The following is a 20,000-nucleotide window of genomic DNA, read 5'->3' as shown; positions in this document are numbered from 1 at the left end:
AGTCAGAGGCTGACACAGTGAAAAGTTCTGTTCCTCAAGGCACAGTACTCGCCCCAGACAGTAGTAGTAAACAGTGTGAAGTCAGAGGCTGACACAGTGAAAAGTTCTGTTCCTCAAGGCACAGTACTCGCCCCAGACAGTAGTAGTAAACAGAGTGAAGTCAGAGGCTGACACAGTGAAAAGTTCTGTTCCTCAAGGCACAGTACTCGCCCCACTTCTGTTTCTCATTCTTATATCCAACATTACAAGAACATAAATCACAGCAGTGTAACATTGTTTGTTGATAACACCAGAATCTGTATGAGAGTGTCGTCCCTCGAAGACACAGTGAATCTTCAGGCGGATATAAATCAAGTCTTCCAGTGGACCTCAGACAACAATATGATGTTTAACAAGGACAAGTTTCACTTGTTCTGTTATGGAAGAATAGAGGAAATAAAGACTGTAACAGAGTACAAGACAAACTATAATTATTCAATAGAGTGAAAGTATCATGTGCGAGACTTAGGAGTAATGATGTAGGAAGATCTCACATTCAAGGATCACAACAATGTTGTTATTGCTACCACAAGGAAAATGATAGACTGGATAACTAGAACTTTCAAGACAAGAGATGCTGAGTCAGTGATGATACTCTTCAAGTTACTTGTTCTCTCCAGGGTTTCAGGGGTCAGTGCCCCTGCGGCCCGGTCTGTGACCCGAACTTTCAGCAAAAATACTATATAAAAGCAGTAGACTTGAGAGACAGTGCAAAATACTTCTAATAAATATACTAGGAGAGAACTCAGTGTAAGAGAACCTCGACTTTTTAACGTCCCCCCGTCATGCATAAGGTAAACTTGCTAAGTTCCTCAAGTTATTTCCTGATCAAGTGGGCTGTGGTGTATATGTTGGACTGCATGCGCCCGGGGCCACCAGCCTCATCGATCAGACCAGGACTCCTGGTTGCTGGCTTGATTGACCAGGCTGTTGGTGCAGGCCGTGTGCAGTGCATCCCATGCACCAACCCCGGCTGATCAGGAACAATCCTGAGGAACCTATTTGGTTCTCTCTTAAAGAGATCCAGAAGTTTGTTGGTGATTTCACTTGTGTATCTGTACAAGTGTAGAAATCTTCTTGAGGAAACTGGATAAGTATCTTCACCAGGTGCCAGATCAACCAGGCTGTGATGAATATGTGGGTCAGCGGGCTTCCAGCAGCAACAGCCTGATTGAGCAGGCAAACACAAGACGATCCTGGCTCATGGCCGGGCTCCGGGAGTAGAAAAACTCTCAGAACTCATCGAAGGTTAGGTTAGGTTAGGTTAGGTTAGGTTAGGTTAGGTTAGGTCAGGTTAGGTTAGGTTAGGTTAGGTTAGGTTAGGTTAGGTTAGGTCAGGTCAGGTTAGGTTAGGTTAGGTTAGGTTAGGTTAGGTCAGGTTAGGTCAGGTCAGGTTAGGTTAGGTTAGGTCAGGTTAGGTTAGGTTAGGTTAGGTTAGGTCAGGTCAGGTTAGGTTAGGTTAGGTTAGGTTAGGTTAGGTTAGGTTAGGTTAGGTCAGGTTAGGTCAGGTCAGGTCAGGTTAGGTTAGGTTAGGTCAGGTTAGGTTAGGTTAGGTTAGGTTAGGTCAGGTCAGGTTAGGTTAGGTTAGGTTAGGTTAGGTTAGGTTAGGTTAGGTTAGGTCAGGTTAGGTTAGGTTAGGTTAGGTCAGGTTAGGTTAGGTTAGGTTAGGTTAGGTTAGGTTAGGTCAGGTTAGGTTAGGTTAGGTTAGGTCAGGTCAGGTTAGGTTAGGTTAGGTTAGGTTAGGTTAGGTTAGGTCAGGTTAGGTTAGGTTAGGTTAGGTTAGGTTAGGTAAGGTTCGTCAGGAAACAGGACAAATGTTTCCTGACGCGGGTCTTAGTCAGATGATGACCCGCCTTTGGAGCTTTTGGTCATCTGACCGAGGCCTTCCGCTGGCTTACCTGATAATAATTCAGTAATAATTATAATAATCTTCATTTCTACATGATGCAACTTATACAGACCATAGCTGTCGTCAGTGACATACTATATAGAAACACTTGGTTATGCAGAGCATTTCTGGCAACTTAGGTTAATTTTGTCCCCAGGATGCCACCCACACCAGTCTACTAACACCCAGGGACCTACGTACTGCTAGGTTCCAGGCGGTAAGAATCTGGGCTAGGTTCCAAGCAGTAAGAATCTGGGCTAGGTTCCAAGCAGTAAGAATCTGGGCTAGGTTCCAAGCAGTAAGAATCTGGGCTAGGTTCCAAGCAGTAAGAATCTGGGCTAGGTTCCAAGCAGTAAGAATCTGGGCTAGGTTCCAAGCAGTAAGAATCTGGGCTAGGTTCCAAGCAGTAAGAATCTGGGCTAGGTTCCAAGCAGTAAGAATCTGGGCTAGGTTCCAAGCAGTAAGAATCTGGGCTAGGTTCCAAGCAGTAAGAATCTGGGCTAGGTTCCAAGCAGTAAGAATCTGGGCTAGGTTCCAAGCAGTAAGAATCTGGGCTAGGTTCCAAGCAGTAAGAATCTGGGCTAGGTTCCAAGCAGTAAGAATCTGGGCTAGGTTCCAAGCAGTAAGAATCTGGGCTAGGTTCCAAGCAGTAAGAATCTGGGCTAGGTTCCAAGCAGTAAGAATCTGGGCTAGGTTCCAAGCAGTAAGAATCGGGGCTAGGTTCCAAGCAGTAAGAATCTGGGCTAGGTTCCAAGCAGTAAAAATCTGGGCTAGGTTCCAAGCAGTAAGAATCTGGGCTAGGTTCCAAGCAGTAAGAATCTGGGCTAGGTTCCAAGCAGTAAGAATCTGGGCTAGGTTCCAAGCAGTAAGAATCTGGGCTAGGTTCCAAGCAGTAAGAATCTGGGCTAGGTTCCAAGCAGTAAGAATCTGGGCTAGGTTCTAAGCAGTAAGAATCTGGGCTAGGTTCCAAGCAGTAAGAATCTGGGCTAGGTTCCAAGCAGTAAGAATCTGGGCTAGGTTCCAAGCAGTAAGAATCTGGGCTAGGTTCCAAGCAGTAAGAATCTGGGCTAGGTTCCAAGCAGTAAGAATCTGGGCAACTTAGGTTAATTTTGTCCCCAGGATGCCACCCACACCAGTCTACTAACATCCAGGGACCTACGTACTGCTAGGTTCCAGGCAGTAAGAATCTGGGCTAGGTTCCAAGCAGTAAGAATCTGGGCTAGGTTCCAAGCAGTAAGAATCGGGGCTAGGTTCCAAGCAGTAAGAATCTGGGCTAGGTTCCAAGCAGTAAAAATCTGGGCTAGGTTCCAAGCAGTAAGAATCTGGGCTAGGTTCCAAGCAGTAAGAATCTGGGCTAGGTTCCAAGCAGTAAGAATCTGGGCTAGGTTCCAAGCAGTAAGAATCTGGGCTAGGTTCGAAGCAGTAAGAATCTGGGCTAGGTTCCAAGCAGTAAGAATCTGGGCTAGGTTCCAAGCAGTAAGAATCTGGGCTAGGTTCCAAGCAGTAAGAATCTGGGCTAGGTTCCAAGCAGTAAGAATCTGGGCTAGGTTCCAAGCAGTAAGAATCTGGGCTAGGTTCCAAGCAGTAAGAATCTGGGCTAGGTTCTAAGCACAAAGAATCTGGGCTAGGTTCCAAGCAGTAAGAATCTGGGCTAAGTTCCAAGCAGTAAGAATCTGGGCTAGGTTCCAAGCAGTAAGAATCTGGGCTAGGTTCCAAGCAGTAAGAATCTGGGCTAGGTTCCAAGCAGTAAGAATCTGGGCTAGGTTCCAAGCAGTAAGAATCTGGGCTAGGTTCCAAGCAGTAAGAATCTGGGCTAGGTTCCAAGCAGTAAGAATCTGGGCTAGGTTCCAAGCAGTAAGAATCTGGGCTAGGTTCCAAGCAGTAAGAGTCTGAGCTAGGTTCCAAGCAGTAAGAATCTGGGCTAGGTTCTAAGCAGTAAGAATTTGGGCTAGGTTCCAAGCAGTAAGAATCTGGGCTAGGTTCCAAGCAGTAAGAATCTGGGCTAGGTTCCAAGCAGTAAGAATCTGGGCAACTTAGGTTAATTTTGTCCCCAGGATGCCACCCACACCAGTCTACTAACATCCAGGGACCTACGTACTGCTAGGTTCCAGGCAGTAAGAATCTGGGCTAGGTTCCAAGCAGTAAGAATCTGGGCTAGGTTCCAAGCAGTAAGAATCGGGGCTAGGTTCCAAGCAGTAAGAATCTGGGCTAGGTTCCAAGCAGTAAAAATCTGGGCTAGGTTCCAAGCAGTAAGAATCTGGGCTAGGTTCCAAGCAGTAAGAATCTGGGCTAGGTTCCAAGCAGTAAGAATCTGGGCTAGGTTCGAAGCAGTAAGAATCTGGGCTAGGTTCGAAGCAGTAAGAATCTGGGCTAGGTTCCAAGCAGTAAGAATCTGGGCTAGGTTCTAAGCAGTAAGAATCTGGGCTAGGTTCCAAGCAGTAAGAATCTGGGCTAGGTTCCAAGCAGTAAGAATCTGGGCTAGGTTCCAAGCAGTAAGAATCTGGGCTAGGTTCCAAGCAGTAAGAATCTGGGCTAGGTTCCAAGCAGTAAGAATCTGGGCTAGGTTCCAAGCAGTAAGAATCTGGGCTAGGTTCTAAGCACAAAGAATCTGGGCTAGGTTCCAAGCAGTAAGAATCTGGGCTAAGTTCCAAGCAGTAAGAATCTGGGCTAGGTTCCAAGCAGTAAGAATCTGGGCTAGGTTCCAAGCAGTAAGAATCTGGGCTAGGTTCCAAGCAGTAAGAATCTGGGCTAGGTTCCAAGCAGTAAGAATCTGGGCTAGGTTCCAAGCAGTAAGAATCTGGGCTAGGTTCCAAGCAGTAAGAGTCTGAGCTAGGTTCCAAGCAGTAAGAATCTGGGCTAGGTTCCTAGCAGTAAGAATCTGGGCTAGGTTCCAAGCAGTAAGAATCTGGGCTAGGTTCCAAGCAGTAAGAATCTGGGCTAGGTTCCAAGCACTAAGAATCTGGGCTAGGTTCCAAGCAGTAAGAATCTGGGCTAGGTTCCAAGCAGTAAGAATCGGGGCTAGGTTCCAAGCAGTAAGAATCTGGGCTAGGTTCCAAGCAGAAAGAATCTGGGCTAGGTTCCAAGCAGTAAGAATCGGGGCTAGGTTCCAAGCAGTAAGAATCTGGGCTAGGTTCCAAGCAGTAAGAATCTGGGCTAGGTTCCAAGCAGTAAGAATCTGGGCTAGGTTCCAAGCAGTAAGAATCTGGGCTAGGTTCTAAGCACTAAGAATCTGGGCTAGGTTCCAAGCAGTAAGAATCTGGGCTAAGTTCCAAGCAGTAAGAATCTGGGCTAGGTTCCAAGCAGTAAGAACTTGGGCTAGGTTCCAAGCAGTAAGAATTTGGGCTAGGTTCCAAGCAGTAAGAATCTGGGCTAGGTTCCAAGCAGTAAGAATCTGGGCTAGGTTCCAAGCAGTAAGAATCTGGGCTAGGTTCCAAGCAGTAAGAATCTGGGCTAGGTTCCAAGCAGTAAGAATCTGGGCTAGGTTCCAAGCAGTAAGAATCTGGGCTAGGTTCTAAGCACAAAGAATCTGGGCTAGGTTCCAAGCAGTAAGAATCTGGGCTAAGTTCCAAGCAGTAAGAATCTGGGCTAGGTTCCAAGCAGTAAGAATCTGGGCTAGGTTCCAAGCAGTAAGAATCTGGGCTAGGTTCCAAGCAGTAAGAATCTGGGCTAGGTTCCAAGCAGTAAGAATCTGGGCTAGGTTCCAAGCAGTAAGAATCGGGGCTAGGTTCCAAGCAGTAAGAATCTGGGCTAGGTTCCAAGCAGTAAGAATCTGGACTAGGTTCCAAGCAGTAAGAATCTGGGCTAGGTTCCAAGCAGTAAGAATCTGGACTAGGTTCCAAGCAGTAAGAATCTGGGCTAGGTTCCAAGCAGTAAGAATCTGGGCTAGGTTCCAAGCAGTAAGAATCTGGGCTAGGTTCCAAACAGTAAGAATCTGGGCTAGGTTCCAAGCAGTAAGAACCTGGGCTAGGTTCCAAGCAGTAAGAATCTGGGCTAGGTTTGCAGCAGTAACAATCTCGGCTAGGTTCCAAGCAGCAAGGTTCAAGGGACTTCAAAGGTTCCCAGTAGTTGAGATACCTGACTGAATTTATCCAGGCAGTGAAAGATCTCTTTATGTTGAACAGCTCTGGAAAATCTGCTGCTCCGAAGGAGGCCATTAGCGTGTCGGTACTGTCCGCAAGAGGATGGTACAAAACCATGACTTGTGTATTTATCCGTGGCTGTTGCGAGGCGGAGATAAAGTAATGTTCTGAACTCTGCCTTGGGCTGATTAACTTTCTGTTTTGCTGGGATTGGAATTTATTATGTTTGCTAGCACTCGTGTGGCATGACTTATGAAATTGTAATAACACTATCGTAAACAAGTCGGGGAACGGGTGGGGTTTGAACCAATAGTAAGTGAATCATAAAACTCCAGGCCAGTGCGTTAACCACTAGGCCAGCTGGTTACAATAACAGTCATAAAATTAGGTATATTTATACACTGTAGGGAGGTTAGTATGGGCCGCAAACGTAGTTTTATACAGAGGTATCCCACAGCAGTGTGGCTGTGGTGTACATTACTGGAATTTGTCTGGAAAACCTGCATTTGTAGTCACGGTTACCTGGAGGTTACCTGGAGGTTATTCCGGGGATCAACGCCCCCGCGGCCCGGTCCACGACCAGGCCTCCCGATGGATCAGGGCCTGATCAACTAGGCTGTTACTGCTGGCCGCACGCAGTCCGACGTACGAGCCACAGCCCGGCTGATCCGGCACTGACTTTAGGTATCTGTCCAGCTCTCTCTTGAAGGCAGCCAGGGGTTTATTGGCAATTCCCCTAATGCTTGATGGGAGGCTGTTGAACAGTTTTGGGCCCCGGACACTTATGGTGTTTTCTCTTAGTGTACCAATGGCGCCCCTACTTTTTATTGGCGGCATTGTGCAGATTTGGGACCATTCCTTCCAAGATTTTGTGGTGACCCATATTAACCTTCATACATTTATGTTAATGTAAAAATTAATAATTTTGTACCAAAAGAACCTTAGAAAACTTACCTTATAACAAGCGAAATTTAATTTTGCCTAATCCAACTAAAAATATTTTAGGGAAGCTTACAATAATTTAATAAACAAACACAATGAAATATATTTTCTCGTTAGGTTCAGAATGATTTTTGCGAAATTATTGCCGACACAAATTTTTGCTTGTCCTCTTCGGCAAGAAGAGCGTTGCTATTTAAGCCAAAATCACAAGTTTTACTTATTCTAACATTCAGAGGTTAAAACCTGAATTTTAACCTCTGAATGTTAGAAACGATCAAGGCTCCAGGACCGAAACGTTTTGTAATAAATATATCTTAGTGTTTGTTCACGGATCTCTCTAAACTTCAGGAATTTACGCCATCGTTCACTTTCTCATATCAAACGTAATTAAGTTATATTGGGCAGGTGGCAGGTAAGTGATAGTTACCTCAGGTCAGTGACCCAGGAAGGTTGCAAGTGTGACTTTCTCTGGTAATGTAGGGTAGATTGTCTGCTAGCGTGGTGTGTGGACCAGCTGGCCACCACCAGCAACAACCTGGTTGACCAGGCAAGCACTAGACAAGCCTGGCCCAGGACCACCAGCAACAGCCTGGTTGACCAGGCAAGCACTAGACAAACCTGGCCCAGGACCACCAGCAACAGCCTGGTTGACCAGGCAAGCACTAGATAAACCTGGCCTAGGACCACCAAAAGTAACAGCCTGGTTGACCAGGCAAGCACTAGACAAACCTGGCCTAGGACCACCAGCAGCAACAACCTGGTTGACCAGGCAAGCACTAGACAAACCTGGCCTAGGACCACCAGCAGCAACAACCTGGTTGACCAGGCAAGCACCAAAGAAGCCTGACCAAGGCCCGGGTTGAGAGGGCAGGAAAACTCGCGAAACCAGTCAAAGGTAAATAAAATGTAAGGTAGGGCTTGCTGAACAAGTGTTGTGTTCTTTTGTGAGAGAGAGAGAGAGAGAGAGAGAGAGAGAGAGAGAGAGAGAGAGAGAGAGAGAGAGAGAGTTGTGAGTTGAATAAGACACATGTACAACATCTGGGTATCTTTACTGTAGACGTTTCGCCCACCAGTGGCTTTATCAGTACATACGTGGACATAATATGAAAATTGTAGAAATATATACAGCAGACAGCGGTAGATGAGGTAATGAGTCCCACAGGATTAATTTTAGGCCGATTATTCATAATTTATATTAACGACAGCCTAGGATCAGGTGATGAACATCCTGGTCAAGACTACGGTTCACCACCTCCTAGGCTGAGGGACTGATTACCTCATCTACCGCTGTCTGCCGTATATATTTCTATAATTTTCACATTATGGCCATGTATTGATAAAGCCACTGGTGGGCGAAACGTCTACAAGTAAAGATACCCAGGCTCTGGTGGCCTGGTGTTTCTTTCCACCTGTTGTCTATGTTCCCCATCAGTAAAATGGGTACCTGGGTGTTAGTCGACTGGTGTGGGTCGCATCCTGGGACACTGACCTAAGGAGGCCTGGTCACAGACCGGGCCGCGGGGGCGTTGACCCCCGGAACTCTCTCCAGATAAACTCTCTCCAGATATATCTAATATATCTTGTCGGTACTGAAAACCACTGACACACACAGTTGCGTAACTAATGTTCTTTTGTCTAACATATTGTGGGTAGTTATACCATTATTCTAAACAGGTTAGATAAGGTCATGTCAGGTACTGTGAACAGTTCCATTATCTGTCTCAGTACTGGTGGTATTGGTTCATATTGTGGGTGGTTATACCATTATTCTAAACAGGTTAGATAAGGTCATGTCAGGTACTGTGAACAGTTCCATTATCTGTCTCAGTACTGGTGGTATTGGTTTAATAAATGGAAGAGAGAAGTAGCTTTTGCCAGGTAGACGACGGCAGATTTAATTCGGTCGTTGTACCAAGAAGTGGGTGTTACTTGGTTAAGGTCAAATACTAAAATGTTCAACTGCCTCCCAGCATACATAAGGGGGATTACCAATAGACCCCTGTCTGTCTTCAAGACCCCTGACTGTCTTCAAGACCCCTGGCTGTCTTCAAGACCCCTGGCTGTGTTCAAGATCCCTGGCTGTGTTCAAGACCCCTGGCTGCCTTCAAGACCCCTGGCTGTCTTCAAGACCCCTGGCTGTGTTCAAGACCCCTGGCTGCCTTCAAGACCCCTGGCTGTGTTCAAGATCCCTGGCTGTGTTCAAGACCCCTGGCTGTGTTCAAGACCCCTGGCTGTGTTCAAGACCCCTGGCTGTGTTCAAGACCCCTGGCTGTGTTCAAGACCCCTGGCTGTGTTCAAGACCCCTGGCTGTCTTCAAGACCCCTGGCTGTCTTCAAGACCCCTGGCTGTGTTCAAGACCCCTGGCTGCCTTCAAGACCCCTGGCTGTGCTCAAGACCCCTGGCTGTGTTCAAGACCCCTGGCTGTCTTCAAGACCCCTGGCTGTCTTCAAGACCCCTGGCTGTCTTCAAGACCCTTGGCTGTCTTCAAGACCCCTGGCTGTCTTCAAGACCCCTGGCTGTGTTCAAGACCCCTGGCTGTGTTCAAGACCCCTGGCTGTGTTCAAGACCCCTGGCTGTGTTCAAGACCCCTGGCTGTCTTCAAGACCCCTGGCTGTGTTCAAGACCCCTGGCTGTCTTCAAGACCCCTGGCTGTCTTCAAGACCCCTGGCTGTCTTCAAGACCCCTGGCTGTCTTCAAGACCCCTGACTGTCTTCAAGACCCCTGGCTGTCTTCAAGACCCCTGGCTGTCTTCAAGACCCCTGACTGTCTTCAAGACCCCTGGCTGTCTTCAAGACCCCTGGCTGTCTTCAAGACCCCTGGCTGTCTTCAAGACCCCTGGCTGTCTTCAAGACCCCTGACTGTCTTCAAGACCCCTGGCTGTCTTCAAGACCCCTGGCTGTCTTCAAGACCCCTGGCTGTCTTCAAGAAGGCGCTGGACAGGCACGTAAAGTCAGTACCTGATCAGCCGAGCTGTGATTCGTACGTTGGACTACGTGCGGCCAATAGTAACAGCCTGATTGATCAGGCCCTGATCCACCACGAGGGCTGGTCGTGGACCAGTCCGCGCGGGCGTTGACCTCCAGGTAGACCCTAAGGCAAGACGGAAGTATGAGTTTATTGTGGAAAACAAACAACTAGAGACAGAAGAAGCAAGAATTACACCAGGAAACATTAACGTGATAATTGGTAAGATATTTAATGACAAAGATGCTGATAAAAACAAAAGATAGAAGTTAAAGAACAGTGACAGAAGAGAGAGAAAAAGCGAGAGGTGAAACAAAAATTGCGTTAAATCATTAAAATAACCAGAAAGCAAGGAATAAAATAGAGTAAATGCAGGTGTAACATATACAATAATGAAGCAACTTAGACCAAGTTCATTCTGAAAGATAGTAACATAGGAGGTGAATGTCACACACAGGCTTATTAATTATCCCACACTGATACCATCAACCGTCAACTGGAAGCTCAGCCATGGGATCAAGCAGCTCTCCCAGTGCGTCTGGGAGGTATAGCGGTGCGTTAGGCATCGCAGGTAACTTGACCTGCATTTCTGTCCTCGTGTATGGCTTCCAGTGGACTAGTCAAGAAGATTGTTCCTGAACGCTTGAGGGTGCGGTAAGACCTCAAGACCCCAGGTTCATTGAAGCAGCCATGCTGTGGGACACCCTTACAGACTTTTTAAACAGACTAGCTCCTCCCAAAGAACACAAACAGTCCCACTGGGACAGTCAGTTCATGGAAAAAATTGCCAACACAGTGCTCAACAACGTTTCAGGGAAGAACAAAGCTCGTCTCCTAGCGGTGAAGACACCACATTCAGGAGATTTCCTTTTAGCTGTTCCCAGTTCCTCCCTGGGCACTCGACTCGACCTACAGGCCATTCGGATTGGTGTTGCTCTCCGCCTAGCCGCCCTCATACTCGCCGAACATACGTGTGTATTTGCGGCAGGGTGTCGGCTGATCAGTTCGGTCTTCATGGTCTCATATATCATACATCAGAAGGAAACTGTGTATGCTAGACATGAGGTCAACTACATCATAGAAGTCTCCATTGCCCAGCTCGACGGGAACCCCAAATCCTGAGGTCTGACAGAAGTCAAAAGCGTGCAGATGGAATCACTATGCTACCCTGGAAGGATGGTAAGTAGATTGCCTGGGACTTCACCTGTGCCGCCACGTTGGCGGACACCTAATTGCCATACTCTGAAGCTGAAGGGGGTGGAGCCGCTAGTTACAGGGAGACCCAGAAGATCTACAGATATGTTGACCTACCCCCTTGCTATAACTTAATCCCAGTAGGGTCGGAGACCCTTGGAGCTTAGGGCGAGTGTGCTCTAAAGTTCCTCAGAGAGCTGGGTGAAAAACTCGTCACAGAAACCAAGGATCACAGAGCGGCCAGCTTCCTCTTTCAGAGACTCTGTTGCGGTCCAGAGGGAAAAATGCCTATATATATATGCCTATATATATATATATATTGTCGTGCTGAATAGGTAAAATTGGTCATTTAGCAAGAACTCATTTAAAATTAAGTCCTTTCTAAAGTTTTCTCTTATACATTAGTCATTTTTTCTTTTGTGTTAATATAAAAAATAATTATTTTATACCTGACCTTATTACAACAAGCGCAATTTAATTTACCCTAATTCAACTAAATATATTTAAGATAAGTTTACAATAATTTAGTAATAAACAAACACAATGAAATATATTTTTTTCGTTAGATTCAGAATGATTTTTGCGAAATTATTGCAGACACAAATTTTCGCTTGCCCTATTCGGCAAGAAGTGCATTGCTATTTAAGCCAAAATTGCAAGTTTTACATATTCGATACGACATTTTATATATATATATATATATATATATATATATATATATATATATATATATATATATATATATATATATATATATATATATATATATATACACACACAAAGCAACTACCATGAAAAAATAGTGAAATTCGAAGTGCTTTCGTGATTTCTCACATTTTCGAGGAACTGTAAAAAATTTTGAACAGTAGAAGACTTATAAGGCTTGAGATATAACCTCATATCCGATATTACATCATTATGATGCGGGTGGAATGGTCGAGGACTTGTCAGACATAGCTTAAATCCCTCACAAAATTTATTAATTATAAATGACTCTCATTTATGTAACCATAAATTAATATTAATGTTCTTTTCAATCTCTCTTTCGTTCTAACGAGGTTGTTGTTATTGCTTCCAGGTGTCGTAAGAATCAGCTTCACTTTCTCCGTGACTGTCTTGCTTAACATGTTTCGCCAACTTCCTTCTCCTATTTCCTGAAACCCAATACCTTGGACACTCCCTTTCATGATCTTGTCCGTCTCCTACTTCAACAGCTCATTCTCTCTACTAAGTCTCAAGCTGATGATGTCTTCTATACTCTCCGTCAGCGTCAACATGTTGTCTTTGTTTCTCTCCCACAAGATCTCTGTAACCTTCTCACTACCGCTGCTTTTAACACTGCTCCCCATAATTCACAAATTCATTCTTATAAACTACAGAATAAACTTCAGTATCTTATCTCAGATAGACCTTGGTCAAAATTCTCCCTTACTGATTGTGTTACTAATGTGTCTTCTGTCACACTCTCACAACATCACCTTCAACTTCTTCGTTTGGGTCTTTCCTTTGCCACTTCGTCTACCCCTCGCGCTGATATTGACCTGGTTAGTTCTTTTGATTCCTTTCATCAGTCTCACTCTCGTAATTTATCTGACTTGTCAACTTTTCGTGGCGTTTTTCTTCCTGCTCTGGATAGTCTGTTGTCTAAGAATTACCTCCTTCCTCGCCGCTATCAACTTGACATTTCTTCTCTTAAATCTAACGCAAGCATTGTCATCCTCTCTTCTGACAAAGGTAATTCGTTAGTTATCCTTGATCGCGAGGATTACCTCCGTAAAGCTGATGTCTTGCTCTCTGACTCACGTACCTACACTCCTCTCGTTTCCTACCCTCTTGATCGCATCAAGACAACTTTCATCAAGAAACTAAGGCCTGTCTCCGACCCCTATCCTCCTGACTTTGATCTTGTTCAACTGTTTCTTGTCATTTGTACCTCTCTGCCTTATTTCTATGGCCTTCCTAAACTCATAAACCTGATATTCCTCTACTCCTCATTTTATCCTTTAGAGGTTCTGTCTCTTATTCTCTTGCTTCTTGGCTGGCCAAAACCCTCACTACTTTCCTTGGTACATTTTCTCCTGCTCACCTTCGTCACTATCAAGACTTCATGGAACATGTTCGCTCTCTCCCGACCTGTAAGATGCTTAGTCTTGACGTTGAGTCCCTCTTTATCAATGTTCCTCTTGATCATGTTCTTAATTATCTGAGAGAGAAGGCCAATGAAGGGTTACTTCGCCTCCCCATACCTACTGAGGCCTTTCTTGACCTTATTCGCCTTTGTGTGGACTCAAATTCCCTTTCCTTCCAGGGTATATATTATTTTCAAATATTCGGTGTCGCTATGGGCTATCCTCTATCTCCTGTACTTGCTAATCTTAATATGAAATACTTCGAAAGTACTCTTCTTCTTACTATTGATGTGCGACCTTCACTCTGGCTCCGCTATGTAGGTGACATCTTTGCTCTTTGGCCTCATGACTAGTCTCTGCCAACCATTTCTCTATGCCTTCAATAATCTAGCTCTTTCCATCAAGTTTAAAGGTGAATGGGAATCTAATTCTTAGCTTACTTTCCTTGATATAAATGTCTACCGCTCGGATACAGGTTTGCTTTACCCGTGTACCGCAAGCCTACGCGCAGTAGCATGTACATTCACTTCTTTTCTTGTCATGTTCCCTCTGTCAAGAAAAGAGTTTTTATTTTTCTCTCCGTGGTCTCCGCATTTGTGACCCTCAGTTCCTTGAACCGGAAATTTCCACTCTTCGTAATTCGTATTCTCGTCTTGGCTATCCTTCCCATTTCATAAACTCTGTCTTCTCACGTGCTAAACGGACTTTCTTCTCTCCCAAACACTCTACTCCTGGGAAATCTCCCGTGCTCTGCCTTCCCTATATTTCCAGTCTTTCTAATGCCAACAATTCTGCCCGTTCCTTTGACATCAAATTTACTTTTCGCCAGACTAACACTCTTCGCATCAATTTAGTTTATATTTCTCCTCCCTCTATAAATGCTCCTGGTGTCTACTCTATTTCATGTTTCTCTTGTCCTCTTCAGTCCACTACCAGCCTTACCCCTACTACTACTACTACTACCACTGCCTGCCTTATCTCTACCATTACTCCACCTACCTCTCTTGTCCCGTCCCTGCCAGCTTGCCTATATATACTGGCTTCTCGCCTTTATGTTAGTGTGAGTTTGTAAATGGTCCAAGTCGGACCGAAACGTCGTCGTAAGGTTCTCTCTGGTATGTGCGGGTTATTTGTGTATTGTTCCAGTCACGGTATTGTGCCTCTTTGTACTTGATTCAATTATATTTCTCTTAACCATAGACCTGCTTAATACAACTTTCTCGGCCGTTTGAAAATCAATTGGGTAGTTAAAATTTCTCGCATGAATAAACACAACGACTTCTTGTATGCGTGAGTATACAAAACGCTGGATTGGCACCTACAGTCAGTACCTGACCAGCTGGGTTGTGGTTCCTATGTCAGTCTACGTTCGGCCAGCAGTACCAGCCTGGTTGATCAGGCCCTGATCCTCCAGAAGGCTTAGTCACAGACCGGGCCGCAGAGGCGTTGACCCCCGAAATCCTCTCCAGGTATGCATGGCGGTATGCATACTATTGACAATATGACCTCACACAGGACGACACTGGAGGGCAGGAGGGTTAGGAGAGACATTATAACGACATAGAAAATACTGCGAGGAATTGGCAAGGTGGACAAAGACAGGATATTCCAGAGATGGGACACAGAAACAAGGTGTCACAGTCGGAAGTTGAAGACTCCGATGAGTCAAAGGGATGTTAGGAAGTATTTCTTCAGTCACAGAGTTGTCAGGAAGTGGAATAGTCTGACAAGTGACATAATGGATGCAGGAACCATACATAGTTTTAAGATGAAGTATGATAAAGCTCATGGAGCAGGGAGATAGAGGACCTAGTAGCGATCAGTGAAGAGGCAGGGCCAGGAGCTATGAATCGACCCCTGCAACCACAAATGTGTGAGTACAGAACCATACACTCTGTGGGATTGTAGTGAAGACTTAGCCAGGGCGCATTATGTGGTCATTTGTATTATATTTCATGTTTGTTAGCACTGGATGGAGAGCACTTGATGTGGACTATAGTAAAGTGTTCTTCAAGACAACAGTAAAGTGTTCTTCAAGACAACAGTAAAGTGTTCTTCAAGACAACAGTAAAGTGTTCTTCAAGACAACAGTAAAGTGTTCTTCAAGACAACAGTAAAGTGTTCTTCAAGACAACAGTAAAGTGTTCTTCAAGACAACAGTAAAGTGTTCTTCAAGACAACAGTAAAGTGTTCTTCAAGACAACAGTAAAGTGTTCTTCAAGACAACAGTAAAGTGTTCTTCAAGACAACAGTAAAGTGTTCTTCAAGACAACAGTAAAGTGTTCTTCAAGACAACAGTAAAGTGTTCTTCAAGACAACAGTAAAGTGTTCTTCAAGACAACAGTAAAGTGTTCTTCAAGACAACAGTAAAGTGTTCTTCAAGACAACAGTAAAGTGTTCTTCAAGGCAATAACACTCAGTAAAGTGTTCTTCAGGGCAATAACACTCAGTAAAGTGTTCTTCAGGGCAATAACACTCAGTAAAGTGTTCTTCAGGGCAATAACACTCAGTAAAGTGTTCTTCAGGGCAATAACACTCAGTAAAGTGTTCTTCAGGGCAATAACACTCAGTAAAGTGTTCTTCAAGGCAATAACACTCAGTAAAGTGTTCTTCAGGGCAACACTCAGTAAAGTGTTCTTCAGGGCAATAACACTCAGTAAAGTGTTCTTCAGGGCAATAACACTCAGTAAAGTGTTCTTCAGGGCAATAACACTCAGTAAAGTGTTCTTCAGGGCAATAACACTCAGTAAAGTGTTCTTCAGGGCAATAACACTCAGTAAAGTGTTCTTCAAGGCAATAACACTCAGTAAAGTGTTCTCCAGGGCAATAACACTCAGTAAAGTGTTCTTCAGGGCAATAACACTCAGTAAAGTGTTCTTCAGGGCAATAACACTCAGTAAAGTGTTCTTCAGGGCAATAACACTCAGTAAAGTGTTCTTCAGGGCAATAACACTCAGTAAAGTGTTCTTCAGGGCAATAACACTCAGTAAAGTGTTCTTCAGGGCAATAACACTCAGTAAAGTGTTCTTCAGGGCAATAACACTCAGTAAAGTGTTCTTCAAGGCAATAACACTCAGTAAAGTGTTCTTCAGGGCAATAACACTCAGTAAAGTGTTCTTCAGGGCAATAACACTCAGTAAAGTGTTCTTCAAGGCAATAACACTCAGTAAAGTGTTCTTCAGGGCAATAACACTCAGTAAAGTGTTCTTCAGGGCAATAACAATCAGTAAAGTGTTCTTCAGGGCAATAACACTCAGTAAAGTGTTCTTCAAGGCAATAACACTCAGTAAAGTGTTCTTCAGGGCAATAACACTCAGTAAAGTGTTCTTCAGGGCAATAACACTCAGTAAAGTGTTCTTCAGGGCAATAACACTCAGTAAAGTGTTCTTCAGGGCAATAACACTCAGTAAAGTGTTCTTCAGGGCAATAACACTCAGTAAAGTGTTCTTCAGGGCAATAACACTCAGTAAAGTGTTCTTCAAGGCAATAACACTCAGTAAAGTGTTCTTCAAGGCAATAGCACTCAGTAAAGTGTTCTTCAGGGCAATAACACTCAGTAAAGTGTTCTTCAGGGCAATAACACTCAGTAAAGTGTTCTTCAGGGCAATAACACTCAGTAAAGTGTTCTTCAGGGCAATAACACTCAGTAAAGTGTTCTTCAGGGCAATAACACTCAGTAAAGTGTTCTTCAGGGCAATAACACTCAGTAAAGTGTTCTTCAAGACAATAACATACAGTAAAGTGTTCAAGACAATAACACTCAGTAAAGTGTTCAAGACAATAACATACAGTAAAGTGTTCAAGACAATAACATACAGTAAAGTGTTCAAGACAATAACATACAGTAAAGTGTTCAAGACAATAACATACAGTAAAGTGTTCAAGACAATAACACTCAGTAAAGTGTTCAAGACAATAACATACAGTAAAGTGTTCAAGACAACATACAGTAAAGTGTTCAAGACAATAACATTCAGTAAAGTGTTCAAGACAATAACATACAGTAAAGTGTTCAAGACAATAACATACAGTAAAGTGTTCAAGACAATAACACTCAGTAAAGTGTTCAAGACAATAACATACAGTAAAGTGTTCAAGACAATAACATACAGTAAAGTGTTCAAGACAATAACATTCAGTAAAGTGTTCAAGACAATAACATTCAGTAAAGTGTTCAAGACAATAACATACAGTAAAGTGTTCTTCAAGACAATAACATACAGTAAAGTGTTCAAGACAATAACATTCAGTAAAGTGTTCAAGACAATAACATTCAGTAAAGTGTTCAAGACAATAACATTCAGTAAAGTGTTCAAGACAATAACATTCAGTAAAGTGTTCAAGACAATAACATTCAGTAAAGTGTTCAAGACAATAACATACAGTAAAGTGTTCAAGACAATAACATTCAGTAAAGTGTTCAAGACAATAACATACAGTAAAGTGTTCTTCAAGACAATAACATACAGTAAAGTGTTCAAGACAATAACATTCAGTAAAGTGTTCAAGACAATAACATACAGTAAAGTGTTCTTCAAGACAATAACATACAGTAAAGTGTTCAAGACAATAACATACAGTAAAGTGTTCTTCAAGACAATAACATACAGTAAAGTGTTCAAGACAATAACATACAGTAAAGTGTTCAAGACAATAACATACAGTAAAGTGTTCAAGACAATAACATACAGTAAAGTGTTCTTCAAGACAATAACATACAGTAAAGTGTTCAAGACAATAACATTCAGTAAAGTGTTCAAGACAATAACATACAGTAAAGTGTTCAAGACATTAACATACAGTAAAGTGTTCAAGACAATAACATACAGTAAAGTGTTCAAGACAATAACATACAGTAAAGTGTTCAAGACAATAACATACAGTAAAGTGTTCAAGACAATAACATTCAGTGAAGTGTTCAAGACAATAACATTCAGTAAAGTGTTCAAGACAATAACATTCAGTAAAGTGTTCAAGACAATAACATACAGTAAAGTGTTCAAGACAATAACATACAGTAAAGTGTTCAAGACAATAACATACAGTAAAGTGTTCAAGACAATAACATACAGTAAAGTGTTCTTCAAGACAATAACATACAGTAAAGTGTTCAAGACAATAACATTCAGTAAAGTGTTCAAGACAATAACATACAGTAAAGTGTTCAAGACAATAACATACAGTAAAGTGTTCTTCAAGACAATAACATACAGTAAAGTGTTCAAGACAATAACATTCAGTAAAGTGTTCAAGACAATAACATACAGTAAAGTGTTCAAGACAATAACATACAGTAAAGTGTTCTTCAAGACAATAACATACAGTAAAGTGTTCAAGACAATAACATTCAGTAAAGTGTTCAAGACAATAACATACAGTAAAGTGTTCAAGACAATAACATTCAGTAAAGTGTTCAAGACAATAACATTCAGTAAAGTGTTCAAGACAATAACATACAGTAAAGTGTTCTTCAAGACAATAACATTCAGTAAAGTGTTCAAGACAATAACATTCAGTAAAGTGTTCAAGACAATAACATACAGTAAAGTGTTCAAGACAATAACATTCAGTAAAGTGTTCAAGACAATAACATTCAGTAAAGTGTTCAAGACAATAATACTCAGTAAAGTGTTCAAGACAATAACATACAGTAAAGTGTTCAAGACAATAACATTCAGTAAAGTGTTCAAGACAATAACATTCAGTAAAGTGTTCAAGACAATAATACTCAGTAAAGTGTTCAAGACAATAACATACAGTAAAGTGTTCAAGACAATAACATTCAGTAAAGTGTTCAAGACAATAACATTCAGTAAAGTGTTCAAGACAATAACATACAGTAAAGTGTTCAAGACAATAACATTCAGTAAAGTGTTCTTCAAGACAATAACATACAGTAAAGTGTTCAAGACAATAACATTCAGTAAAGTGTTCAAGACAATAACATACAGTAAAGTGTTCAAGACAATAACATACAGTAAAGTGTTCAAGACAATAACATACAGTAAAGTGTTCTTCAAGACAATAACATACAGTAAAGTGTTCAAGACAACATTCAGTAAAGTGTTCTTCAAGACAACATACAGTAAAGTGTTCAAGACAATAACATTCAGTAAAGTGTTCAAGACAATAACATACAGTAAAGTGTTCAAGACAATAACATTCAGTAAAGTGTTCTTCAAGACAATAACATACAGTAAAGTGTTCAAGACAATAACATTCAGTAAAGTGTTCTTCAAGACAATAACATACAGTAAAGTGTTCAAGACAATAACATTCAGTAAAGTGTTCAAGACAATAACATTCAGTAAAGTGTTCAAGACAATAACATTCAGTAAAGTGTTCAAGACAATAACATTCAGTAAAGTGTTCAAGACAATAACATTCAGTAAAGTGTTCAAGACAACATTCAGTAAAGTGTTCAAGACAATAACATACAGTAAAGTGTTCAAGACAATAACATTCAGTAAAGTGTTCAAGACAATAACATACAGTAAAGTGTTCAAGACAATAACATTCAGTAAAGTGTTCAAGACAATAACATACAGTAAAGTGTTCAAGACAATAACATTCAGTAAAGTGTTCAAGACAATAACATTCAGTAAAGTGTTCAAGACAATAACACTCAGTAAAGTGTTCAAGACAATAACATTCAGTAAAGTGTTCAAGACAATAACACTCAGTAAAGTGTTCAAGACAATAACATCAGTAAAGTGTTCAAGACAATAACACTCAGTAAAGTGTTCAAGACAATAACACTCAGTA

Source organism: Cherax quadricarinatus, chromosome 93, assembly GCF_038502225.1.
Source record: "Cherax quadricarinatus isolate ZL_2023a chromosome 93, ASM3850222v1, whole genome shotgun sequence".
Classification (NCBI taxonomy): Eukaryota; Metazoa; Arthropoda; class Malacostraca; order Decapoda; family Parastacidae; genus Cherax; species Cherax quadricarinatus.
Note: the sequence above shows the minus strand (reverse complement) of the source record.